Raw genomic sequence first — 27,500 nt, 5'->3', positions numbered from 1 at the left:
ACATAAAGGACACGAGCTTTCTCATTCTATCGCAGCTTTTCTTTCATTTTCCTTCTTGCACTCTCTCTCTCTCTCTCTCTCTCTCTCTCTCTCTCTCTCTCTCTCTCTCTCTCTCTCTCTCTCTCTCTCTCTCTCTCTCTCTCTCTCTCTCTCTCTCTCTCTCTCTCTCTCTCTCTCTCTCTCCCATTTCTTCCTCTCCTCTCCGTCCTTCTTCCTCTCTCCTTCCCTTCCACCCGCTAAAACCGGTCCCCTTTTATCGTTCTTTCCTTTTACAGAGCAATAAAGAAAAGTAGACAGGGAGGGAGAAGGAGAAGCAAGAAACGGGGAAACACCGAAGCCGAAGCAGGAAGTAAAGTTTCGAAGACGTGAAGGCGGGGAAGTGAAAGAAATGTATTGCAAAACGGCATCTTTTTTCATTGATTTTTGAGAACCTTTTACATGCGCCGCCTTGACTGATAGATGTATCGTCACATTTCCATTTTCAGGTTTTTATGTTTTATTTCAAGGTGGTTTTTTTTTATAAGCATTTGCAACCCTTGTCGGTCTGTTGAAGTGTGTGTTCATTGTCGTAGGTTTTTTGTCTCTCTCTCTCTCTCTCTCTCTCTCTCTCTCTCTCTCTCTCTCTCTCTCTCTCTCTCTCTCTCTCTCTCTCTCTCTCTCTCTCTCTCTCTCACACACACACACACACACACACACACACACACACACACACACACACACACGGAGTTATGAAGTGTGTCAGAAAAAGTCATGTGTTTTGCCTTTACCTCCAGCATGAACCTTCTCTCCCTTATCTTTCCTCTTTTCCCTCCACTTCGTTTTCTCTCCAATTCTCTATCTCTCTACCTCGCCTGTACTTCCCTTCACCCTACCCTAATCCGATTTTCCTCATCCCTGCTTCCACCTGTACTTTCTCTCCCCTTTCCCTCTCCTTCCCTTCTTCCCTCCATCCTTTCCTCCTCCTCCTCCTCCTCCTCCTCCTCCTCCTCCTCCCCCTTTCCTCTCTTTCTCTATCTCCCTTCTTCGCTTCCTCCCCTTCCTTCAATTTAGCTCAGACCATAAGTGAGTCATTTGGGAGTTGACGGTCACCCTATCGATTTAAGAGAGAGAGAGAGAGAGAGAGAGAGAGAGAGAGAGAGAGAGAGAGAGAGAGAGAGAGAGAATCACAGTATAACGAACCTATCTCTGGGACACGAATCGTTATCTATCTTCTCTCTCTCTCTCTCTCTCTCTCTCTCTCTCTCTCTCTCTCTCTCTCTCTCTCTCTCTCTCTCTCTCTCTCTCTCTCTCTCTCTCTCTCTCTTCCTTTCTACCTTCCCTACTCCTCAATACCCTTTCCCTCCTTTCCCATCTCGTCCTATCCTTAACCTTCCTTTTTTTTCTAATTTTCTCTTCTATTTTTTGTCCCTTCCTTTCCATTCCCATCTCATCCCATTCCATCCTTTTCTAATATCTCTTCTTCCCTTCTCTTCCTTCCCTTTCGCTTCCCATACCTTTCCCTTCTTTCCTTTCCTTATGTTTAACCTGTCACTTCCCACCCCAAACCTTCCCCGAGGAGCCGTAAGAATAGTATCAGATTGTGTGCAGCCAATCACTGATCTTTCTCACGGGACAAACGATCTGGAGGAACTAATCATCGTCCTCGACAGTTCTCCAATCACGCTTAGCCAACCATAACACATCACCCAGTCACAGGGGATAATTTGTACTTGGGGTTAGGGGGTACGCATTTTTGCTCTCCATACTGGTCTGTTGCAGCCTGCATTGAACAAGTCAGGTTATGTAATGTAAGGTTAGGTCTAGTAAGGTTGGCTCGAGTTTATCATCGTAATTTTGCATTTCTCAGATCGCCGTATGGTTAGTTTCGCAGCTACAGCCGAGCGTCTTGACTCAGGGACCACATACCTGTAGAAAAATCGGAGAGAAAGCTACCGAGGGTTTTGAATGGTTCCTAAAGACAAGGTGTATCTACGTTGATAGAGCGAGGTTGTTGTTGTCTTGTGGAAGTTCTGATATAGTATGCATTATAGGGAAAGGACTCAAGTGGATCATAAAAAATTGGCAGAAGTGATTAGCTCAGTGTTTACAGGTAGACAAGGTACTGGCTACTCTTTCAACACACGCGGCTGCTTGGTAATACAGCGTTATGTGCAGGCCCCGGGACATCCTGAGCAAGTCTGAGCCTTCACGCTGCGGCTCTGTGTCATGGGGAAGCACGGTGGCAACGGAAGCCTATCGACGCACAGCACGGAAAAAGACAAAAAAAGGGAAGCATCGTCGCCTCTTGCCAGGAAGTATGACGGGATGAGCTATTATCGTACCTGTGCCGAGAGGGAGGACAGGTGGGGAAGGACACGTCGGAGGAGTGCGTAAGGCGAGAAAATAGCTTCGGTTTATGTTACAGAGTTCCGTGTAGTTTGATGATACCTTAATGGAGGAACCGTGACCATGGATATAATTGGCTTTCTGACGTATAGCACATTATTAACTATATGAGGGCCTGTTATATTCTCTCTCTCTCTCTCTCTCTCTCTCTCTCTCTCTCTCTCTCTCTCTCTCTCTCTCTCTCTCTCTCTCTCTCTCTCTCTCTCTCTCTCTCTCTCTCTCTCTCTCTCTCTCTCTCTCTCTCTCTCTCTCTCTCTCTCTCTCTCTCGCATGACTTTTGCACGTGCCAAAAGGACCGGAAATAACAACGTGATGACGGCGGATGTTTAGAATGCCGAAAATATTACTCTAAGGCTGCAATAACAACAACAATAACACACACACACACACACACACACACACACACACACACACACACACGCACACACACACGGGTTCATGAGCCGGTAAATAGCGACCTGCCGAAATATTAATTAAGACAAGGTTATTTTTAGCAAGTCTGGTGATGATACGTTTAAACGCTGTGTATTATTTTCCCTGTTTATTCTTTCTCTCTCACTTCCTCTGTTCACTTCATTTTTCTCTCATAGTTCCCCCTCCTCCTCTTCCCCTTTCATGGCTTCTGCAACATTTTTATTTCCTCTCCCTCCTCATTCATTTCCTCTCAACGCTATATCATCCCACTCTCTTTTTCCTCTTCCTCCTCCTCCTCTTCCTCCTCCTCCTCTTCCTCCTCCTCCTCCTCCTCCTCTTCCTCCTCCTCTTCCATTGTGTTCGTTGTGGTCCTTCGAGCAATTTAATTTCCTTTTCTTATTATTTTATTTCGTTTTTTAAGCATTTTCTGCAACTCCACTATTTCCAAAAACTCTCCCATCTCTCGCTTTTTCTCCCCCCTCTCTCTCTCTCTCTCTCTCTCTCTCTCTCTCTCTCTCTCTCTCTCTCTCTCTCTCTCTCTCTCTCTCTCTCTCTCTCTCTCTCTCTCTCTCTCTCTCTCTCTCTCTCTCTCTCTCTCTCTCTCTCTCTCTCTCTCTCTCTCTCTCTCTCGAATCTCTCGAATCTCTAGTTACGCGCTATATTGATAATATTATTATTTTTTTGTCATTTTTGTTATCTGTTCCTCCACATTTTTTCTCGTTCCTTCTCTTCCCTTGAATGTGTATCTTTTTCCCTCCACTCAACCGCTCCCTCCATTATTAACTCCCTCCTTTTCTTCCTTCCCTCTTCCCTCTCCTTTTCCAAGTTTTATCTTCTTTTCTCCATTCCCTTTTCCTTCCACCTCTCCTTACTTTTTTTCTTCTCTTCTTCCTCCTTCATTCTGCTTCCCTTTCTCTCTCGCCCTCATGACCCCCTTTCTTTCCTCTCCTCCAAGCTTTCTCTTCTTTTCTCCATTCCCTTTTCCTTCCTCCTCTCCTATCCTTCTGTTCCGCCTCTGCCCTTCCCTCTCTCCTTCTTCCCCGTTGTTTCACTTTCTTTCTCCCTCATGGCTCCAGCATCTATTTCAGCTTCACTTTGCTAATGGTTGTAACAGTCGAGTAAGACGACACCATTATCCAGCGAGAGAGAGAGAGAGAGAGAGAGAGAGAGAGTATGCCTATTCGTAAGAGCTTAGTCTCGAGTTACTTTTTACAGATTTCCAATAATTGTCGTCAAAATGTTGCAGTTTTTTGTTACATCATATGTTTACTTTTAAATTTTGTTCACGTTTTAGTTATAAGGTAGCACGTTTTCCTTAGGTGCAACTTTCTCCAGCTAACCAAGTTTAATATTTTGTTTTAGCAAGAAACTTTAATTTTCCGCATTGCAGGAAGTTCTGTAAAAGTGAATATTATTCCTATTTCTCTGGGGCATGCAAACAAAAGGTCTGAAGGGAGAGACAAAGCGAGGGAGAGGGGGAAGGGACGAGACAGACACAGACACGCGGACAAAGAAGTGCAGGGAACGAGAGGTAAAATGTGCCAAAGGGGAGGACAAGGATATTTTATACACGCTCACACTGTTTTTTTAACCTTCTTTGAGTGATCGCTGAGGCTGTCTCGATCTTGTTTCTCCCTCCGGCTGTGTGCTCTCTAACGTTATGTATGAATTAGCAGGGACAAGGAAACCTCGATGAAGAACAACAACGACAAATAAAAGGGAACACATATCAGTTTTGGTCCCTAAAGCGATTGACTTTCTCTTCTATGACATTATCTATCAGTTCGCAAGCCGACTTGCGGTTTAAGAAGCAAATAATGGCTTTCATTCCTCACTTCCAGCAGGCCAATCATTCTTTTGATGAGCTAATTCTACGGTGATTTAACTTTCTTCCCTCATATTCTCCTATGGTTTTCTTGCTAAAAATATTCCTTCATTAAAGTTTTCTGGGAAACTCAAAAGTATTCTTGCCGCAGCGGCGTGGCGGCCCTCACTGCTGCCAGACGCACGAGCCGCCGCCGCCGTCATTGATTTTCTCCTGCCCCCAAACTATCGCACTGCATTTCGCTTTCACGGCGGCCCACACCACATTACATTCGTCAAACGAGTCCCAGCAAAAAAACCACCGACTGTATTACCAAACGGGCAGTTAAATGGCCTGCGTGGAGAGGCGGAGGAAAGGAATAGCGGCCTGGAATTGTGGGAAGTGAGCCGGCTAACAGTTTGGTGCGACGTTTTCACGGGGCGACGAGAGATTCATGTGGACCTGTAATTTTCCTCTTTCATGGCCTCTGTTTACCTTTCCATGGCACTGCATCGCCCTTGAGTATGCTGCCAGCTTATCGAATGTCGCATCGTATATTTCTACTTCTTTTCAGACCTCTCATGACAAAGACCCGAAAGTTTTAAGTAATAAATACATAAGCTCTGTTAAAACCAAAGGGGAACCAAGAATATAAGGCAGGGTTACAAAACAAGGTCAGTGGCACAGGACCCCGCACGGATGAGTAACATAACAAAGCAGTAAGGAAACGATAACGGATGCAAGTAGAAACACAATAACAAATATAAAATGCTCTGAAAATAGGAGACAGGAGCGAGTATGTAAATCATCACCATGAATTGAGAGGAAAATATCTTGGAAAAAGCACGAGGAGTTATGAGCCGAGGAGGAAAAAGGCTCGGGAGTGTTTACGTTGCGCCAGACAGCAGTTCGGGTACCAAGCTAATGTTTCAGGTCACATTCACCCTTTTGTTGTACAGGAAGAAAACAGACGAATGGGGTACATATATCCCCTAGAACTGTCCTGTTTCCCGTGTTGTATAGCGGTCTAACACGGAGAGCAGCTAAGCCTAACCCAAACTGCCCGATATATTCTACTCCTTGTGCTCTTGAGAAATGTTTAATAGATATACGAATAGATAAGAGCGGCAATAGGGCGATAAGAGACATACAGTTAAATTGGCTGAAAGTGACATAGCGCTTATTTAATGACCTGATATTTATAGGAATAGAGATTTTTTATACGAGTCGACAGGTAGGCAAACAAACTAACTGGTCATACAGCTGAATGGTGAGCATTGAACATTTTTTATGAATATTGGATGAACATAAATCATGCAAATTGGGCTAAAACACACACACACACACACACACACACACACACACACACACACACACACACACACACACACACACACACACACAGAAAGAAAGAAAGAAAGAAAGAAAGAGGGAGAGAGAGAATAAAGCCTTGGGTATAACAATGATGATGATGATGATGATGATGATGATGATGATGATGATGATGGTAATTTGGAGGAGGATAAACAGGATGAGTGAGTGGAAAGAAAACAGCGACCAGCGATCAGTAAGCCGTCAAGTGTTGACGTACAAACAGGCACTTCCGACGGGCGGGCGTGAAGAAGGAGGGGCCCTGTTCCCCCCCAAAATCCACTTTTCAGAGTATTTGCATAAGTAATCGTTCCCTTGTGTGTGTGTGTGTGTGTGTGTGTGTGTGTGTGTGTGTGTGTGTGTGTTTATAATTGTTATCTGTATCTTAAAATGGCTTTCATGTGTACTTCATAAATTTCGAAACCCTTTTTTTATATATAACTCAATCCTCCTGCCCCCTTCAGCACCCTGCCTGTAGAATTTCGTTTACAAAAATTACGTTATACAAAGAAGAAAAGTTGGCAAGCCTACATCCGACAATTTCCATATTCAACGCCGTCTCACGTTTCCCCATCTACTCTTAGCGTGTCGCATTTCCTACCCTTTCCTCCTTCCTCCCTTCCCCTTTCATTTTTCTCCCGCCCGTGAATTGGCTTTCCTCCCGCCAGACCACAAAACCGCGTGGCAGCCCCAGAAATTACATCTCAGGTTTATGCGGAGGAGACATTGTTCGCGGAAGGTCGGCAAGTTGGTTAGTTTCTGGTGTGTAGTATTGCAGAAAGAAGGAAGAGGACTGAGAGGAGGAGACGGAGAGACTTAAAGGTCGTATTACAAGACATTTAGCCGTCCAAGAACACATATTTGACAAGGCTTTCGTAGAAGTTGTGGGCATTTCCAGGAGTAGTCTAATGACCCTGGTGGTAGTTCGACCCTTCTTCTGTAGCATGAACCTGAAGAAACACTCGTTAGAACCCTACTGACCCCCTCTTTGACCTTTATAAATAGATGATGTGAGAAGCGAATGTGTCTTATAATGCCAACCTTAGAGACTGAAAACACAATGGTAATATTAGGAGGTGGAGGAAGGGTGGAAAATAGTTTTAAAAAATGTGACAGTGCAGGAAAGAAGGGGAAAGAGATAGTGGTAGAAAAATAAATAAAAGTCAAGGAAAGAAAGCGATGAAAAAATGAGACAATGTAGGAAAGAATGAGAAAGAGACTGAGAAAGAAAATACGAAAAATAAACTAAGGAAAGCGAGCGAAGAAAAAATAATAAAAAATAATAAAAAGCTAAGAAAGAACATTGATACTTATTCGAGAAAAAATAATGGAGGGGACGGAAGCAGCAGCTGTTAGATGAATATTTAAATGCAAATTCACGTAAAAAGGAGCAAGTGTATTACATTGCAGATGCGTGAAGGCTTCGCAGACTACAACGACAAAGGGTTTCACGAACTGCAGTATATAAATAAATAAAAGAGAAACGGTATACTGTGTTACGTGAAATATATAACTGATTGGAATGTTTTAGCTATATACAACTTTTTCTATTTCATCATTAGAGAGAGAGAGAGAGAGAGAGAGAGAGAGAGAGAGAGAGAGAAATTATGCGGAATAAGCAGACATTTATACAGAAACAGCCGAAAAGGAAAGGAATGCTAGAGAAAACATATCTGCCTAAAAATTGATATGTAAGATAAGAAGTATTCGCTGGAGAAGAAACACAACAACAACAACAACAACAACAACAACTACCTAAAAGTGTTCCAGATCTCGGTTAACTTAAAAATACGTTCCCGCCACTGCTAAGACTAGGCTCGTAATTTCAGGAAAAGTTTACAATGATATTTACAAAGTTTCTCCCCAAGACATCGAATTCCCCACTGAATAACTTCCAAGGAAATTTCAGCAACTTTCTCTGATTGTCCAGATCTTTACTGCAATCTTCTAAGCATCAAGTTCGCGGCTTAATCATAATATCTCTCTCTCTCTCTCTCTCTCTCTCTCTCTCTCTCTCTCTCTCTCTCTCTCTCTCTCTCTCTCTCTCTCTCTCTCTCTCTCTCTCTCTCTCTCTCTCTCTCTCTCTCTCTCTCTCTCTCTCTCTCTCTCTCTCTCTCTCTCTCTCTCTCTCTCTCTCTCTTTTATAGCGAGCCTCTGTAATACAAGCCATCGCGTACAGATTGGTGAGGTTTCTGCACAATAATAAGGATCTATTCTCCGTGTGGTGTGAAGCGAGAATCATTTATTTATCCATTTTTTTGGGGGGGTAAGTACTTAAATACACGCTTTATAGCTAGAGTTCGGTTTCTTGAGACTACTTTCAAGGGGATTACTCCATCAAAAGGGTTCAATATTGACATTCTTACAAAAATATATATTTCTTCTAACAGTCCTATTGACTATGTGACTCACTGCATCTGTCGGAAGACTTGACTGCGCTTGCAACTGTTTAAACAATCTTCCTGACGTGGGGAACCGTTGGGCTTCACGTCATGTTTGGTAGACCATTCTCATAACTCGGAGGAAGTGAAAAATTATACTATTCCCGGTATGATGGTCAAAATTTGCTTCTTTCCCTACCCTCTAAGTCTAAAATATCTTGTAACAGTCTCGCATGCTTTAGCCATAGGACGCTTTTCATTAAAGTATATTTTGGATCATGGTTTCGTAATGGGTCCCAAATGTCACTGTATATTATTGACGCAAGACCCAGACTAAACATTGCTGGACATAAGTTAACATACACTGCGGCTCCCTGTACGATTAGCCTTGGATGTGTTTGCTTGAGTGTGTGTGTGTGTGTGTGTGTGTGTGTGAGAGAGAGAGAGAGAGAGAGAGAGAGAGAGAGAGAGAGAGAGAGAGAGAGAGAGAGATGATACTTAGACAGAAAGAGATAGCCATGGTGACAGATGGTCTTGTAATCATTCAGAGAGGCAGACCGATCAAACAGGCAGACAAACAGACCGACAGAAAGACGCAAAAACTAGAGGGACAAACAAAGGCAATCACAAGCAAGACAAACAGGCAGACAGAGATGCTAACGGAGACTTCCCTATCACAACATTTCTTACATTATGTCCCAATGGAAATTCCGTGTCACGTCTGTTTTACATGTCTTTCCTCTCGCCGCCCCTCGCTCCCACGACAAAGTTTTCCCAAATCGTCACTCCTCTCTCTCTCTCCTATTTTCCAGGCGTGTGATCTGTAGATAAAATTTCTCTTCAGTGCCTATCCAGTTTCTTATTTTCTTGCACTTTTAACTCTTCCTCTTTCTCTTTCTACTGTTCGTATTCCCACCCTAATATTTTTTTCTAGTTTTTAGGTTTCTATTCAGTATTTTTTTCATTCTATTTTCTTCGTCTTCTTAATTGTTTCAGTGCTACAACAGATATGGAGACGATATGTACACCAGCAGCGTAGCTGTTACTGATACTCTGGTAATGTTTGTCAGTTTCTCAGTTAATATTTTCAGTTGTTTGTCATCACCTTATCTTCATTCCTTTCCCTCTTCTTCATTCTCTCTATGTTTATAACTCAATGGCAAGCCCTCACCTCGAAAATTCAGTACAGTTCTGTTCCCCTAATTACAGCAAGGGCATTGACTTGCTGGAGAGGATTCAGTGCCGCGCCACCAAAAGGATTCCACTTTTAAGGGTTCAACTGTATGAGAAATGATTCAAGCGACTCAATCTCTTTACGCTGGAAAAGAGACGCTTGCGAGGAGACATGATTCAGCTCTTCAAATAACTGAAGAAGTTCAGTAACGTCGATCACTCCAAGAAACAAAGTTGGAAAGTTTCGTTTAGTCGGCGCAACATCTGTGGTCATATGCCGGAGAGAGACAGAAGAGGGAGGAATTATAGAAGAAAGGAACAGACCCCAGGAGACGGGACACAACCCCCGATTAATACCTGGGACCCATTCACTGCCGGGTGGACAGGGGCGTAGGGTATCGGAAGATCACTCCAAGTTGTTTGAGCTACAAACCAACTCAAGAACCAGAAATAACGGTTTACCTAATCCAGCGAGGTAATGAAGTACGGTCATTGGCAGAAGTTGTGGTTGTTTTTTCTCATACCGAGTCATCCGCCAGAGAAAGAACCTTCCTGCAGAAGTAGTCAGTGCGAAAACCGTCAGCTGTTTTAAATCTCGAAGCCATCTTCACATCGCTGACTCAGGAGCAAACTGAATATTGAAGTGCTTTCATCTGCACTGCAGGCATGACGTGCGTGTAATGCTGATTAAATCACCACAGCGGAAACCTCGTATTGAGCCAAAAGGATTCCTGTCGCCTGTATTTCCAGGTTTTCAGGTTTCCATGTTCTTTTCAACCACCATCGCCACCACACCATTTTCTGCCTTCTGCTTGTCTTCATCGTCTTCCTCCTGGTTGCCTTCCTCGTCCTCAATTTCTCCACCATCGTCGTCCTCTCTTTTTCCCGCTCATTCCCATGCATTTTTCTCTCCTCCATTTTGCCTGGAAATGCTGTCTATTTCATAAATTATTCAACCACTTTCTTTGCATAATTCCCTGCGTCCATCACTTTGCCTTCTTATCCTTTTGCTCTATTTCATATAATATTCTTTACGTATTTCTGTGCCAGTCGTATTTGAGCCATTCCATTTTTCCGCTGGAATTGAGTTTATTCATAAATGTTACGCCTCCTACGTACGTCACCATCACAGGACACATTTTCCTTTCTTATTTTTTTTATGATAACGGAACAGATCCCCTTTGCGTCACCTGTGCCATCAAGGAAGGGACAGATGACCAGGTATGCTAATCCCCCCGAGGCATTGTGCGGCATTGATCCCAACGACCTCGACTTTACCTTGACCTTCTTTTAAGATTTATTTGATTTACGGTTGTGGTAAAAGTAGTAGGAATAGTAGTAGTAGTAGTAGTAGTAGTAGTAGTAGCAATAGTAGTAGTAGTAGTAGTAGTAGTAGTAGTAGTAGTGATACCTGTATTTGTAGCTGTAACAGTAGTAATTATAGTAGTAGTAGTAGTAGTAGTAGTAGTAGAAGTTTTGTTTTGAATGTGTCTATGTCTGTATGTGCGTGAATGTGTGTTCGTGTTTGTGTGTGCGCCTACGCGTGTGAAGTTGAATGAGAGACCACCTTGCTCTTATCGAAGGTTTTACAACATAACCTCTACATTAGCATTCTTTAAGTTCAATGCCTGTACTGAAATCCACGCAATTATTTTCCTCATTATATTATTTCGCTTCCAGCCCTAAGGCTACTAATCTCCTCGCCTGCATTTATAGTCTTTAATATTTCTTGGTGATTTATTTCAAGGCTCGTGTCTAATCCCCCTCACTAACTCCTGCCTGATCCTTAATTGTCTCGGCCTTCAGTGTAACTCACATTTTTTCTTTCCTTTTCTTGAACATTACCATTTCCTTCTCTTCGTGTTACGCCCCAATGCTTCCCTCCCTCCCTCGCGCCGCCTGGTGGTATGACTGAACGTAAAGTTGCATGGATCTCCTTTCTTTTCTCAAGGACAATGGAGCTCTGTTGCACTTTGCTTTAAATCTTGTGCACGCAGAGTCTGTACTTGCTAGTTAGTCTTGGGCGTCTTCATGCAGTGCCGTGTTGGCCGCCATCCTCTCAGCATTATATTTGATAGTATGCTTGCTTATGCTTTTGTACATACTTGTCTCAATGTACTGCGATATTTAATGAATATACGTGTTCAAAGAATCGGCCGGCAAGAAGCTATGCGATCAAATTTAATGTCCTCCAGTCCACCCATCCATTGAACAGTCGGGAGGTTGTGTTACGAGTGCCCGCCAGCCTTTGTGCCCCACTCGCGAGCAGGTGTGACAGGGAAAGGTCCGTGGAGGGCTAAGGGCAGGGGGTTATGCTGGGGTGCCACGGTTGATACGCCTATTCCCCCCTTTGCATGGCGTGCCGGCCGCGATAAAATCAACACACTGCAGGGCCACACGTAAGTCTGCAGAGACCGGCACTACCAACCCTTGAGTCTCATCCGTTAATCATCCTATGATCTGCAGTATATTCTCCCCGAGACCGCTGCCTCGGCTTCTCCTGACCTTCCCCAATAAGCGCACCATAAACACACTATTGCCAGCCATCATCATCGTGTTCTTATGTCTTTCCTCCCTCACCGTGTCCTTCCCTCTCGCCTTGACCCTCGTCCGTCAGCTGCCAAGTCTCCTCCCTTCTCCCTAACCCTAAACGTCTATTCTGTCAGTTCTTTTCTTCCCCTCTCCCTAACCCATGGCCTGTCAACTCTATCCTCCTTCCCTCAGCCCTCCCCTGCGCCGCCCCACCGCGAGCCTTCCTAAAACTCAAACAGAAGTCTGACAAGCAGACCTTCTCGACTCCCAGACCTAAACCGGCGCCGGTGTCATGCAACCCGCGCGGCTACATCGATTCCCATGCAGGCAGGCGTGGCGGGGGGCGCGGAGAGGGTGGAGGGAGGGGCCCCGGAGAGGAGGAGGCGGCGTGGGCGGAGGGTGAACGTGGCAGGGTGGAGAATGGTGGGGCGGGGCTAGAATTCGAGGAAATGTTAGAAGTGAAGCGAAGGAGAGAGAGAGAGAGAGAGAGAGAGAGAGAGAGAGAGAGAGAGAGAGAGAGAGAAGGGGTGGGGCAGGAGTTTGGCAATGTCAGATGATGAGGTTGTTGTAGAGGTTTCTGCAGATACTTTATCACAATCCATTGACCTGTGCCTGCCCCTCCCATTGGGACACTTCAGCTGTGGCGAGGTAACATGCACACACGAACACACACGAACACACACACACACACACACACACACACACACACACACACACAACACGTACACGAGAAACACGTATATGCACGGCAGGCTGCGCCAGTCGTGTAAACATGAGACTGTGCGACGGTCACGGGTGGGGGCGATGCGAGGCTGGGGAGTCATTTGCCGAGGATGGGGCTGCTGGGGGGCGGGGCGGGGCGGGGAAGGGAGCGCGTGCGGCTGCCAGACACGGTTATGTCTGGCTGCTCCCCCCCGCCCCCAACTCCTGCCTGCATCCTTCCTCCGGTATCCTGTCCTCCCTCCTCGCCCTCCTCCCCTCCTCCTGCACTTCTTCCGCTCTCGCACTTCCTCCTCCTCCTCCTCCTCTTCCTTCACCTTCTTATTTCCTTTACCAGTCGAGGGAGATGTCATTTAAAATTATATATCAGTGTGTGTGTATGTGTGTGTGTGTGTGTGTGTGTGTGTGTGTGTGTATATATATATATATATATATATATATATATATATATATATATATATCTATATACATATATATATATACACACACACACACACACACACACACACACACACACACACACACACACACACACACACATTTTTATGAGTCACGAAGTATATATAAAAATAAAAAATTGTGTAGTATTTCAAGGATTTACAGTTTTTTGTCCAATTTGCTTGCTCTTCTTAAACTGAAACTTCCCGGAAGAAGATTAATAACGATTTCCGCGTCTTCTTCCAAACAACGCCGCCAAGGACGAGGCGCCGGCGGGAAAAAGGTTTGCCGGAACGAGCATGAATCTGAATTTGCATGCCGCTAAATGGGGTGGACTTTGCCGGATAAGCACGCGTGCCTCTTATCACTGGTCCTCACAGCTCCCCCAGTTAAAAAAAAAGAAGGGTAAAAGAGAAGGGAAGGTGAAAAATGTATGTGTTTTTAAAGGAAACGCAGCGACAGCAATTGTTTTTTTCCCCAAAACAATCTTTCTCTATCTTGAAAGAATAAAAAAAATCTTAATTGTTTTCTTAACCACCACAAAAAAGATGTGCCGATGACATCGCAAGATTCTTCCCTCCCACTCCGCTCCTTAAGTTGTCAACATAACCGCCCTCGCTGCCTTGACCCCCTCCTCCGCATTGCTTCCGCAGATATCGCTGTTGTCGTCGTTGCTGCCACCGCGATCCTCATTCTCCTCCTTGCCAAGTGAATGTTTCATAACGCTTTTGTGAAGGAGTGACGGTGTTGACAGAGACACACGTCATCCACCACCTGTCCTTCGTCCCGTCAGGCATGGTGGCACCGCGGCTGAAACAACCTCGCCGTTCTCTTATTTTCTTCTTTAAATACAGATTCTACACCATTAATCAGAGGCCTCGGTCAGAATTCATACTATATGTCATCTTACTTCTGCCACAGCAGCATATAACCTTTTTTTACCATTAATTTCCAAAAAATAATGTATATACAGTTTGTGTAACGCTGTAAGAGAAAAGGTATCCCCGATTGATACTATTTTGAACGGGTAGAGGAGAGATGGAGGTAGAAGGGACGAAGGGAGGGATGTTGAAGGTCACACGCGGATTAGGAGACGGATGAGGAGCGTGGAGGCAGAGTGTGAGGCTTAGGTTATATAAGGTCAGAGACAATGGCCGCGGTGTGTACATATATACGAGAGAGAGAGAGAGAGAGAGAGAGAGAGAGAGAGAGAGAGAGAGAGAGAGAGAGAGAGAGAGAGAGAGAGAGAGAGTTGCTTGCATGGGGCATTTTTTGAGTTGCGATCCATGGTCTGAACGCTCAAAATTCACCATTCGTCGTGGCTAGCGCGTCGACAGTGTTATTTTTAAGTGGATATGCGTTAGGCATCCAAACCCATCACGGGGCCGAACACTGCCAACCACTCCGTTGTCTGTATGTAGCAAAAGAACATTATTGTCCTTCAGAGGCAAGGGATGCAAACATGCCCACCCTTTTATTACAATAAAACAATACTTGCACTGACTATTAATATATAAGACCATGTGGTCATTTTGTGAGTGGGCTTATGTAGGGTCATATCTATCTATCTATCTATCTGTCTATATCTATCTATCTATCTATCTATCTATATCTATATATATCTATATCTATCTATCTATCTATCTATATATATATATATATATATATATATATATATATATATATATATATATATATATATATATATATATATATATATATTATAATGAATAGAATATGGTTAATTTAATAATATTTTTTACTTTCCTTCTACCCTCAGGAACGGTCTCCGTCTAGCACCGGCATGTTCCGCTAAAACGCTTCCAGACACACCTCGCCCCTCCGTCAGGTATTTACCTGTAAGTTCACCTTTAGTCAGCCCGTCCTGCAGCTCAGCCGTCCCATTACCCATAAAAGAAGCAGATTTTTTAGTATCATCGTTTTGTTTATCAACTTCCATCACGAAAATGCTGGCGCCTGTCTGTCTGGTGGCGTGCCGGAGTGCTGGATAATATAACATTCACTGGAAGGTTTGCGAGAGGCGGCAGATAACATGCAGAGGGACGCCGGCAGACCACTGATCAATACGGTTCGAGGTGTTCACGTCATGAATGCTTCATGGTATTAATTAAGAGAAGGGTACAGCAGGCCAGGGCGTGTTGCCGTCGCGTTGGGATATTTTAAGTGTGTTAGGGCAGGTTAGGTTGCTGAATGAATGCTAAGTCGTTGTATAACGTAATGTACAGTCGAGTATGATTGCTTATGTTTGCCTGTTTAAATATTGTTCTATCGTTGTGTGTGTATCAGTCTGTGGGAATGTTGCGTTGCTGTGGGCAGGTTGCGTGCTGTGGGAAGGTTGCGTGCCGTTGCCTTAGGTAGATTTGAGTGTGTTGGACGGGGTCAGTTGTTTTAAAGGCGTTTTTGTTGCTGCGGGCACTGCAGGCTCGGGGATTTACGTACGAGTAGGTGTGCTTGGACGTGTGAATGTTGTGTTTTTGTTCCTGCAGGTAATGGTCACTCGATGTTTTGGTCACGCTGACTTGGATTAAGGAATGCGAGCCAGTATTTAGCGAAGATAAGTCAGGTAAGACAAGGAAGGGTGGTGATTCCCCAAGGCGATATTTTTTCGATTTTGTCTTTATGTTCGTTGTGGCTTATTCTGTAATTACATTGGATAAGCGAGGCCACATCTGATTACATACCCATGGATCAGTGCTTTGCTGGATTAGTAATGGAAATTAATACGTATCACGGAAACCCAACGGATTACATTAAAATTAGAAAATTGTTCAGTAAGCCATAGTTTAGGTTAGACAGCCTGAGCACAGTAATACCCCGTGGGATTATACACGTGATATTTTTTTTGTCGCTGTGGGTTGTAATGAACGATCATATAAATAAATTACGGCTAATCGAACAACCAAAAAAATATCCAGCCTCGATTCAATATATATTCCCACTGGAGACTGTTCATGCACACACACACACACACACACACACACACACACACACACACAAAGGTCGTTCCCCGCTGAAAGGCATCAATATTACAGCAGCCATGCAGCGCGCAGGTCCAGACGGGCAAGTCGCGGATATTAATAGATCGCCGTGAAAACTCTCAGACCGGCTGCATATATTGGTACTGCCGGGGGTGTTTTCGCTCTTGTTGTGTGGCCGTTATTTTTGCTTCTGTCGTTTTGACTGTGGGTGTAACTCTCGTTGTTGTTGTTGTTGTTGTTGTATCTGTCGTTGTTGTGGTGGTGAGTGCGGTTGTTGTTGTTTTTGTCAGTGCTTTTAATGCTGCTGTTGTTCTTATTGTTGATGTCAGTATATTTTTTCTTATTTTTTTTCTCGTATTCATATTCGTAGTGCTTGTGGTAGATATAAATGTTAGATTTGAAATAACAGTTGTTGCGGTTTTCAATTGTCCACAGTGTTATCATTAGCATAAGCAGCGTGAGAGTGTTGGCAGCTGTGTGCTCTACAATGAATGAAGGCTGCTGTCCCTCGTCATTGGTCGACAATTTAATTTCAGTGTCGTTAGCACCCCCGGTAATTATCTGAGGTTTTATGTAAGCCCATACGACCGTTTAACTGCCGAGCACAATGGAAAAAAGTAGATATTTGGCAGATAAACACATCGCATCGCGCCTCGCATATCTCGCCATTTCATCTACCGGTGTGCCGTTCAGGTTCCGCCGCCGGTGTAAATAGCTCCCGCGTCCCATAATCAACACCACCCAAATCGTTATTCCGCCGAGGTAACGGGTTCACAATAACGCTTTGTGCAAAGTATCGCGTCATCATTCCCTTTAATTTTATCCTCCAAAAAAACAACCCGGCGGAGGCACATACACCTCTGCATTTCCCATGAGGGGTCGAGGTGCGCGGGTTATATGACACGGTCTATAAGCAGCAATGGGTTAGGCGTCGCTCGTTGTAATTACATGGACTGGTTGAGTAATGGAGAGGAGTCGGGCGGCGCTGGGAATGGATAGAGATGAAGAGACCGCATCAGATGAAAGCATTTAATGAAAAAGATATCGAAGAGATGAGAGGAGTATCAGAGAACGCTGCTTCCGGATAGTAGTGTGAACGGCGAGGTGTATTTCCCCTGAGTGGTGCGCGAAGGCGAGGGTCGGGGAGCCATGGATAGAGGGGAAAGGGGTGAAGGGGGGGCCGGGTCTGAGTCACCTGTCTGGATCCCCGCCCAGAGCGACGCGAGGATGCAGGGAAAGAAATCGATAGTAGAAAATGTAATCCGCATTAGGCGAGAAATATTTTGCTCCATCGACCATGATTAATATTACTAATCAAGCTTATTATCACTGTACCCTCTGACTAGTCCTCCGGCATCTATTTCTACTACTACTACTACTACTACTACTACTACAACTGACACGAACGCCACCGCCTCCCACATCATCGTTCCCACAGCCGCTTTGGACAGCACCACAATCCCCAGTGTCAATACCACGTTAAATATTGCCCCACATTGCCGCACCGCCTCCATTGGGCTGATGCAGTTCCGGCGGCTGAGCAGAATCCACACCAAATAGTTTTCATTAGCCAGCATCGGTCAGACGAGACTACCCTGTGATACTGACCGCTTCTCTTTATGTTAACACAGCTTACTAAAGAGAGAATAAAATTAAGGCATGAAAGAAGCCAATTTAACTAGAAGAAAGTCAAGTCCAAACTTTGCCTGCTTAACCAGCTGAATGGAAACAAGCAATATCCCAACTGTGGATGGAAAATCGTCCGACTAAAGGAAGGAAAAACTGACCAGGTAAACTTCAAAACTTAAAACTCCGTAACTTTTTTTGCTTCCAATAGAAATGAAATGCAAATAAGGATTCTCTCTCTCTCTCTCTCTCTCTCTCTCTCTCTCTCTCTCTCTCTCTCTCTCTCTCTCTCTCTCTCTCTCTCTCTCTCTCTCTCTCTCTCTCTCTCTCTCTCTCTCTCTCTCTCTCTCTGTCTATCTATCTATCTATCTATCTATCTATCTATCTGGAAAAAGAGTCTGGGGGTGGTTCCGTCGGCAAGGACACAGTAAAGGCGGTGGTGAGGTAAAAAGTTTGTCCATGAAAAGTTACGATTCGTTTATGGCTGGAAAAGAAGTCAGGCAAATATAAACCGAAGAGCATTGCTAATAGTGGTTAGTCTCTGTGAGAATGTGGTGGTGGTGACGGTGGTGATGGTTGGTGGTAGGCATGGTGAATGGGGTGGTGGTGGTTTGGGTGATGATGATGCCAATAAGGCTAGTTTTGAGGGTAGTTCTAGAAGCGGTGATATAAGTGAAGATGAGTTATTGTGGCTGTGGTAATAGGAAGACGGTTTTTATTTTTTTTTATTTTTTATCAATGATCGAGTGGTGGAAGTGGTAATATTATCGGTGGGGGTGGCTGTGGGTTGATGGTAACTTGAGACTGTGGGCCAGTTTCACAGTTCCCCATGATGGGTTAGTAAGCTCCCAAACCAATACCAGAGCCTTCGAAATTTCCTTGTATAGTGTCTGGTGTTTATATCTAAGTTCACAAATTTTACGAAACTATACAGGAAAAGTCTTGTGTATTTAGTGTGGCATCGAAGACCTCACCGTTTTGGATTGTATGGGATTCTATAGTTTGGTTCGGGGTGTTACGAAGACTGTGTTGGACTGTGAAACCGGCTTTGTGTTCAGGGTGGTCATGGTGAAGCTGGTCTTTGTGGTTAGTGACGGTGGTAGGCGATACTGTTGATGGTGAATGTGGCAAAGGTAGTGAAGAACATTTTAGGGGATGGTGGCTGTCGGTATGATGACAGTTTAAGGTGTTTATTGATAGTGACAGTGTGTTGAAGGTGACGGTAGTGGTATACAGAAGTAGTCATGACAGAATTACATAGGTCTTGTTGTAAGTGGTGATATGAGTAGAGAATTGCAGGAAATAATGGCCATAGTTAAGTTTAGTTAAGTTATATTGGTGGCGGTGGATATCCCGGGTCGTTGTGTTAGTGATGGTGGTGGTGGTGGTAATGGTGTTGACAGATGGCAATAGTGGCATATATAATAGAGATGCTGATGGTTGCGGTGATGTGGGTAGCTGGTGGTAATGGGTGGTGTTGGTGATGGTGGTGGGGCAGGTCGTGGTTACAGCTGGTGGTGGTTGTCACAGCTGGTGAGTCATTTGTCGCAGCTGGGTCAATACGGTTGTCAGGATGAATAAGAAGAGAGAGAGAGAGAGAGAGAGAGAGAGAGAGAGAGAGAGAGAAATTGGAGGAACTTTACCATTCGAGTGAAAATTACATACGACTCAAAGAAGTTCACATATCACACACACCCCTTTCATCCTTCACACCATCCCACACACACACACACACACACACACACACACACACACACACACACACACACACACACACACACACACACACACATACGGCCCGGTAGCTCAGTGGATAGAGCGTCTGCCTCACAACCAGAAGGACTGGGGTTCGATTCCCCAGCCGGGTGAAGATAAGTTGGGTTTATCTTCTTTCACGTGTAGCCCCTGTTCACCTAGCAGTGAGAAGGTACGCGACGTAACGCAAGGAGTTGCGACCTCGTTATCGCGGTGTGTTGTATGTGAGTGGTCTCAGTCCTACCCAAAGATCGGCACTATGAGCTCTGTGCTCTTCCGTAGGGAAACGGCTGGCTGTCTCGAGAGAGACCTGCAGCAGACCAAGAGGTGAATTACACACACACTGCTTCCTTATCTTTCTACGCCTGCGGTCAAAGTTCAGGTATCGGCGGCCAGTCAGGCAACGGAGGAAAATTAGCTCTACGACGGATAATCGATGACTTTGTGGATACTGGAAAGCGTGTCCTGGATATCCGATTCTCTTTAAGGGCCAACTTCCGAATGCACCACTTCCTGGGGCCTGGTTTATGCCCAAATGTTCCAAAATGCTTTCTTTTTTCGCTTCGTAATATATGTTTAGATAGTTTTTTCTCTCTGAATTCAGCGTATTTGCGTCGTCAGCTCTATTTTTTCTACTTTCCATAAATTTTCATATATATCGCATCATATTTTTTTTTAATGCAGACGGAAGATTTAATTATAATGATTGTTTTTTTATTTTTTTTACTCTGACAAATGGAAGCCCGAATCAGAAAAAAAATAATTATGTCCCCCTCACTTCTCATTACCCAAAAGGCCGTACCAATCATATTTTGAGTTGTCATTTTGTGTTTATTACGTAGTTTCGGGGGGACAAAAACGCGTATTTCTCGTTACCTTCCGGCACCTCGCGGCCAGGGACCAATTACGGGCGAGGGTGTCAAGTGCGAGGAATAAAGGCCGGCTTGTTACCTGGGCCGGGGGAAACCAACGCCTGCCGCTCCCTGCTGACGCCCGTCTGATTGCTCACCGTAACCCAAACCACAGCAACGGCAAGCTGGGGAACGGTGACGGGCTGAATCGTGTGTGTGTGTGTGTGTGTGTGTGTGTGTGTGTAATTCACCTCTTGGTCTGCTGCAGGTCTCTCTCGAGACAGCCAGCCGTTTCCCTACGGAAGAGCACAGAGCTCATAGTACCGATCTTTGGGAAGGACTGAGACCACTCACACACAACACACCGCGACAACGAGGTCACAACTCCTTGCCTGACATCGCGTACCTACTCACTGCAAGGTGAACAGGGGCTACACGTGTGTGTGTGTGTGTGTGTGTGTGTGTGTGTGTGTGTGTGTACAATCTAATGAACACACCCTCCAACCTACCCACACGACCACCAACCCACCCACACACTCATACACACAGACTGAATTGTGTGTGTGTGTGTGTGTGTGTGTGTGTGTGTGTGTGTGTGTGTGTGTACAATCTAATGAACACACCCTCCAACCTACCCACACGACCACCAACCCACCCACACACACTGACTGAATCGCGCGTGCACGTGTGTGTGTGTGTGTGTGTGTGTGCGCTCAAGTGTAGCAACGATGAATTTAAGTGAGAAAATATCAGGTTTGGTAATCTAATGGAAGGTGCTTATAATGTCTCGTTCTGAGTACGTAAAATGCCGTAATGGCTTATAGTGCCCTAAGGGTCTCATTAAACAGCCATGGCTCCACGACAGGATGGCAGCACTGGCCGCGGCGGGTACGAACAGCGGCTACCGTACTCTCCACTTGCACTAAAACAGGCTGCGCGCGGCGACCAGACATGAATCGTATTGACTCTCACACACGAAAATGGATGCCCGAGAAGCCTACAATTAGGGTGCATGTAGGAACGGTTCTGTAAGTGTCGCAAGAACGGCAAATGTCTCTCTTATACCGCAGAACCATGTAACCTGCATGCGCGCGCAGACCACAAAAAATGGTGAAACTGAATCGAAAGTAATTTTGAAGTCGAAAGCAGGATATACTTCCTAGCGTAGTAGTTTGTGTATTTTCTTGTATATATGATTTACAGTATTAATGAATGATCACATTTTTATGAAAATTATCCTGATTGTCAAACAGATACTTTAATTAGCAAACGTAAACGAAAAAGTTTTGCGAAGTTTGATGCAAACTTGGTTCCACAAAGATTATGTGCACTTTTGTAACTAATTCACACTTCCTCAAGACAATCCAAAAAGCTCCGTCTCTGACCTTCGCGAGTCCCCCCCACCACCACCACCACCACGGTCTCTCTCTCTCTCTCTCTCTCTCTCTCTCTCTCTCTCTCTCTCTCTCTCTCTCTCTCTCTCTCTCTCTCTCTCTCTCTCTCTCTCTCTCTCTCTCTCTCTCTCTCTCTCTCTCTCTCTCACTTTTTTTCTTTTAATCAATGTGCATGCGATGGTGCATGCGAAAGGTATGTGTGTGTGTGTGTGTGTGTGTGTGTGTGTGTGTGTGTGTATTGAGGATATGTATGCAAGTGAGTGCACACCTAGCCAAATATATCTTTTTGTATAATTAACATATTGAATTAAAAACTAAAAAAAGGTCACCGGCTCATGCACAGCCGGTGCCGAGGTGGAGCCCGCGCCTTGGCCATCCTCGCCCGCGTGTGTGCTGCAATGTGTAGTGATGTCGGATCAGTGGTTCACCTAAGTGTTATTACTTTTAGGTGACTTAGGCAAACGGCTCTCACTTTTCATCAAATTAGGGCGAGGTTAGTGATATTCATCCATGGAAAGCAGATCAACGTGAATAAAATGTTATCATTATTATCGTTACATATTGGTATGGGTTTTATTTCCATTTGCTGCAGCGGATGAGCCTAGTAAATAAAGGAGCCGCCCCGCCTGATAGGCTGCTAAGGGAGACAGTGGAGGCGTGGCCGGCGGTGCGGGGCCGGCGCTGAGTGCAGCGCTGGCGGCGGCGGTGGTCGAGGCGGCGGCGGCGGCGGCGAGGCAAGGGAAAGGAAGCCTCTCACCAACTCTGACTCCCTCCCTCTCTCCCCTCCCACATGCCTCGCCTGTTCTTTGTCTTCCTCGTATTTGGACATGTTCATTATTACTACAATAATTATATAAGAATAATAATTATAATAATAATAATAATAATAATTAGTAGTAGTAGTAGTAGTAGTAGTAGTAGTAGTAGTAGTAGTAGTAGTATCATCATCATTATTAATGGTATTATATATTATTATTATTGTTATTGTTGCTGTTGTTGCTATGAGAATAACCATTATCATTATTATTGTACATGTTACTACTTCTGCAACTACTACTACTACTACTACTACTACTACTACTCTACTACTACTACTACTACCACTGCCGCCTTGTTCTTCAGTTCACCCCGGCTTGCGGCTTGCCTCCCTCCCCCCTCCCCCGCCGCTCCCTCGGGATCACTGTCTCTCCACCGCAAACATTTACTCTCCCAGTTTACTGCGAGGCGATGTTTGCCGGTTCATGACATCACCAATGACGGGGCAACTATATACTGTGTTTTGACTGAACTTATGTGTGTGTGTGTGTGTGTGTGTGTGTGTGTGTGTGTGTGTGTGTGTGTGTATGTGTGTGTGTGTGTGTGTGTGTGTGTGTGTGTGTGTGTGTGAGAGAGAGACTGTCAAAACCTGTTATTTTCTATCGTCACAAATATAGCCGTTGCGACAGTTAAGCGTGCATATATAACAATTTCATGGGTATTTGTATGTAGATATTGGTACTAGTGAGGACAGGCCAGTACTAACATTACACTCCCATGTATCATCTTCATTAAAAAAAAACATGATCAGTGCCGGATTCAGTACACGTTCCCTTTCCAAAACGCCCAGTCATGTCCACGTCAACAACTATATAAAGAGAGAACCAAAGAAAATTTAACCGTAGGGAAATTCGCGGTGCCACTGAGCGAAGAGATAAACACACCCAAAACCAATTATTTCCTCCCTCGCCTCTCTCTAACACAGCATCAGACAGCTTTATTCTCTCTATTATTGGTACTGCCTGCACTCCCCTCACACTCCTGCCCCCTTGTTTTCCCCCAGCCCACCGGCCTCCAACAGACTGGAAGGGGAGATATATAACAGAGGGAGCCGTGCCAACTCTTCCTGCGATGCATTTACCTAATTATCCTTGGACCGGTGCCACTGGAAAGGAAGGAAGGGAGGGAGGGGGTGCTGGGTGACGTGGTGCGGGGGTAGGAAGGAAGGAAGGAAGGAAGGACGGAAGATAACTAGGTAGATAAGGATGAAGAATGGCACGCAGGTAGTATGATAAATATATTAAGCGGGGATGAGAGGAAAATGGCGATGAAAAGGAAGAAGATAGGGATTGAGGGAGGGGGAGAGGAAAGAGATAAAGAAAGGTAGGTAGGGATGCAAGTAATGGAGGAAGAAATGGAAAGAGGGAGGGAGGGGGGAAAGGAGGGAGATAGGATGAAAGGGAGAAAACCCACCTGTACCTCACCACTAACCCACTTCCTCTTCGTACTATACCCTTGATAAAAAAATAAAAAAAATAAAAAAAGGGAGAAAGGAAATAGGGAAGAGAGAGGAAAAAATGCATAGTGGTTGGAATGCATGGATTAACGAATGGAGAAGGGGCTGACAGGGAGGTAAAATGTTGGAGTATGCAAAAGTGGAGGAGATAAAGTGGAAGGTGTGGGAAATGAGAAGGGGATAGACTGCAAATAAAGAGGTGTGGGAAGCTGGAGTTGAGGTTCATTTCAGCTCTGTGGAGTTTCTAGTATGTGGAAAGAATAACTAGGTCTGATGTGCAAAAAAGGAAGAGGTGAAAGTTCATTGGAGAAAGTAAGCAAAGTTCAACAAACAAAAATATACAGGAAATTAACTGTGGTGAAAAAGAAGAGCTGCTCCTTCCAAAATGTGCCTCAGAAGAAGAGGAAAAGGAAAGGAAGAGGGTCGAGAAAAGTGAGAAGAAAAATCATTGAAGGGAGAGATTTCCACGATTTTTACATAAGGGGAAGCCAAGACATGTGCTTCAAACAAAGTGATGAGACGGCTAACGAACGACACAGGACTCGATGGAAGACAAGAGACACGGAAACACAAGAGCTTTCACAAAACCAAGGAAAAATATGTCTGAAAAGGTAAAGATTGCTTTCTCTTCCTCCCTTGTTACACGTTGGCATTCTGACAGCTAAAGACCCGTGATTTAGAGCTTCTCGTGAGCGATAATTAGGCAGAGCGTGTGATCAATAAGGACAAGGTGTTTGAGTTTAGGGTCGCACCCCGAAAGCCTTCACGAGGGATAATTTATAGATGCTTCAAGAAGGTCAATGGTGGGCTGAGTGATCGGAATGTTACATAATTGGTTAGGAATGGTATAACGTCGATTTGAAATGATTTTTTCCTCGTGGGTAGTGATTGGAGGCACACACAGCAGGATCAGAATAACTCGTGGCTGTTCGGGAATGCCATCCAGGAGATAATGAACATGTCCCTAGCGTTATGGAACAAGAACACGCTCTGAGGGGGATTTGACGAAAAAAGAAAAACTAAGGGAACTCCTTTTGTATATTATGTCTAGTGTATATATTTATCTATCTATCTATACATAAATGCATACAGATAACTATCTATCCATCTATATATATGTATATATATATATATATATATATATATATATATATATATATATATATATATATATATATATATTTATATATATATATATATATATGTATATATGTATAAGATATATAGAGATCAATAGATAGATAGATAAATAGATAGAAATTTAATTAGTTATTTTTCCCTTTTTATCTACCTAAAATATCTATCTACGTCAGTTCATGTATGTATTATCTGTTCGTTTAATTACTTATTAGAAATCTAAGATACCAAAAAATGTGTCAAAGTGTATCCGTGTTATTTAACGCCTTGACAACGTAATTATGTTATTACCAAATGTTATCTTTCGCGTCGGATTTTTCTTGTTAGCGATATTTTCGTATTATATACAAAATATCTGGCATTATTCATATTTTGACCATCTCAGAATACAAAAAAAAAAAAAATCTTTTATACGAATGTTTGGGCGAGACCTGAAGAGTACGCAAACTTAATTTTTTTTTTTGTTGTTGTTCGTTTGTTTTCCGTCATTTTTTTATTTATGAGTGACCCGGCGCCATCCTGCCAGTCTGTCTTTCAAGCAACAGTTTCTGTCGCACATCATCTCATGTTACCGATGTTGATTGTCAGCAAAGGCAGACCATGTTGCCTTGTGATTCTATTCATTATCTATACATTTTCCACTCATACATAGTTCATCAAAAAGTCCCCATCTGAGCGACTGTAGTGAGGCTTGAAAATGCCAGGCTCCGGAAGTTTCTATTCGTTATCTTCTGACTTCTCCGTACGTCGCTTCCTTCACTCCCCGACCTCTCCCTCTTCAATCTATTTGCTTGAGGTGCCTCGTAGGTGTCGAGGGTTAAGGCCACAGTAATCAAGGCCGGGTGGCAGCGGACCTTGCAGCGCCACCCTTAGCGTCCCCATGGGGCCGCGCGTGACGGGCGGCGGAGGGAAAGTGGCTAAATATTCCAAAATTGCTTGCTGGAGGCGAAGCGGGAGGGGCCAGACGGAAGGGGAGGAGGGAGGGAAACACTCACAGATTTCAAGGTCGCGTGTCTGCTGTCTAAGTCTCCGGGACAGTGCCGCCCTTTATCACTTTACAAGTCTCCAAGTTATTTCATGACCTGTCAGGTGAACAGGTGTGGGTTTGAGGGAGTGTTTCCGCTGGTGTGTGTTTGTGTGGGTGTGGGTGTGGGTGGCGGTGGTGGTCATGCGGGAACCAGTGGGGGGGCGAAGAGGGGCGGCACTGCGGGCAACGCGTCACTCCAGTATTGATTGTCATCCCGGCCATCATGGAGGGCTGGCACCCGCCCACCGCCTCCCGCTCTGACCCAGAATGCCGCAGTGGCGGGCATGACCCATGGCTCGCGGAGCCCACTTCATGCCCATGGCGCTTCCTCTGCAGGGGACTTGATTTAAAGGGACTATTTCAAGCACATTCTACCTGCCTCGCGCCATCTTGCATTACCCATGTCCGCTATGACCTTTAATCAGGTGCATTATAGGCGAGGAAATATAAAAGTAATGAATGACAGTATCAACGAAAGATGTATGAGGCCGCAGCAATCAGCTGATGCTTTCCAGGGCGCCGGCAGCGGCGCCTCACGTGGCAGACGGCATTGATTGGGCGCGGCCCGGCACCAGCTGGCCCCCCCAACCCCCACGAGCCACGCCAGCTGGCCCTCATACACAGTAACAAGGGGGAACTTACCTTTAGAGATTCTGCTGAGAATTGTATCCTTGTGTTGCTCCACATGGGGCTCGGCCACTACGATCAGGAGGTAGGAGCCGGATAGCGGGGATAGAGCCCCCTCCCCGCGGGCCTGCGGGGCGGCAGGAGGCGGCGGGTCGTTCATGACTCGACTCCGCGACTGCCTCTTGCCACACTGAGGCTGCTCTCGGTGCTGCTAGTCCTCCCGTCGCTCTGCCTGCGCGCGCACGGCGCTACGATCCTAGCGACATCTGCTTCTCTTCTTACATAGGACCTTTTTTTTTACACTTATCGTTTACTTAAGATATTGTTCCAATTCATACAGATAGAATGTGAGGGCTCCGCCCACCCTGCACCCCTTCTATGGTGCAACACTACGTTCTTTCACAGGCATTGCGTCCTGTAGGAGTGCCGGCCGGCGACCCGCGTCGTGGAGGTGGCGGCTAGTGCCGAGGGACCGAAAATTAGTTGTCAAAAACTCGTGATACTTTGCCTTCTTCTGACGCTCATGACAAGCCCTTCATCAAGGCACCAAGGTAGCACCCGCTATCGACTTATCATATAACTACCTGCAGGGCG

General features: G+C 44.9%; 1 long non-coding RNA gene across 1 annotated transcript in view; it reads left to right on the top strand.

Annotated features, from left to right (window-relative positions):
* The window catches only part of LOC126981421 (uncharacterized), a 38,582-nt gene extending 20,536 nt beyond the window's left edge, over nt 1-18,046 (top strand). The window contains exon 3 of the long non-coding RNA XR_007733939.1: nt 14,999-18,046. This is a non-coding gene — a long non-coding RNA (uncharacterized LOC126981421). The remainder of the gene's footprint in view (nt 1-14,998) is intronic.
* The last annotated feature ends 9,454 nt before the right edge of the window (nt 18,047-27,500 follow it).

This window comes from Eriocheir sinensis, chromosome 48, assembly GCF_024679095.1.
Source record: "Eriocheir sinensis breed Jianghai 21 chromosome 48, ASM2467909v1, whole genome shotgun sequence".
Taxonomy (NCBI): Eukaryota; Metazoa; Arthropoda; class Malacostraca; order Decapoda; family Varunidae; genus Eriocheir; species Eriocheir sinensis.
The sequence above is the reverse complement of the archived record's forward strand: the minus strand, read 5'-3'. Positions and strand labels throughout refer to the sequence as shown.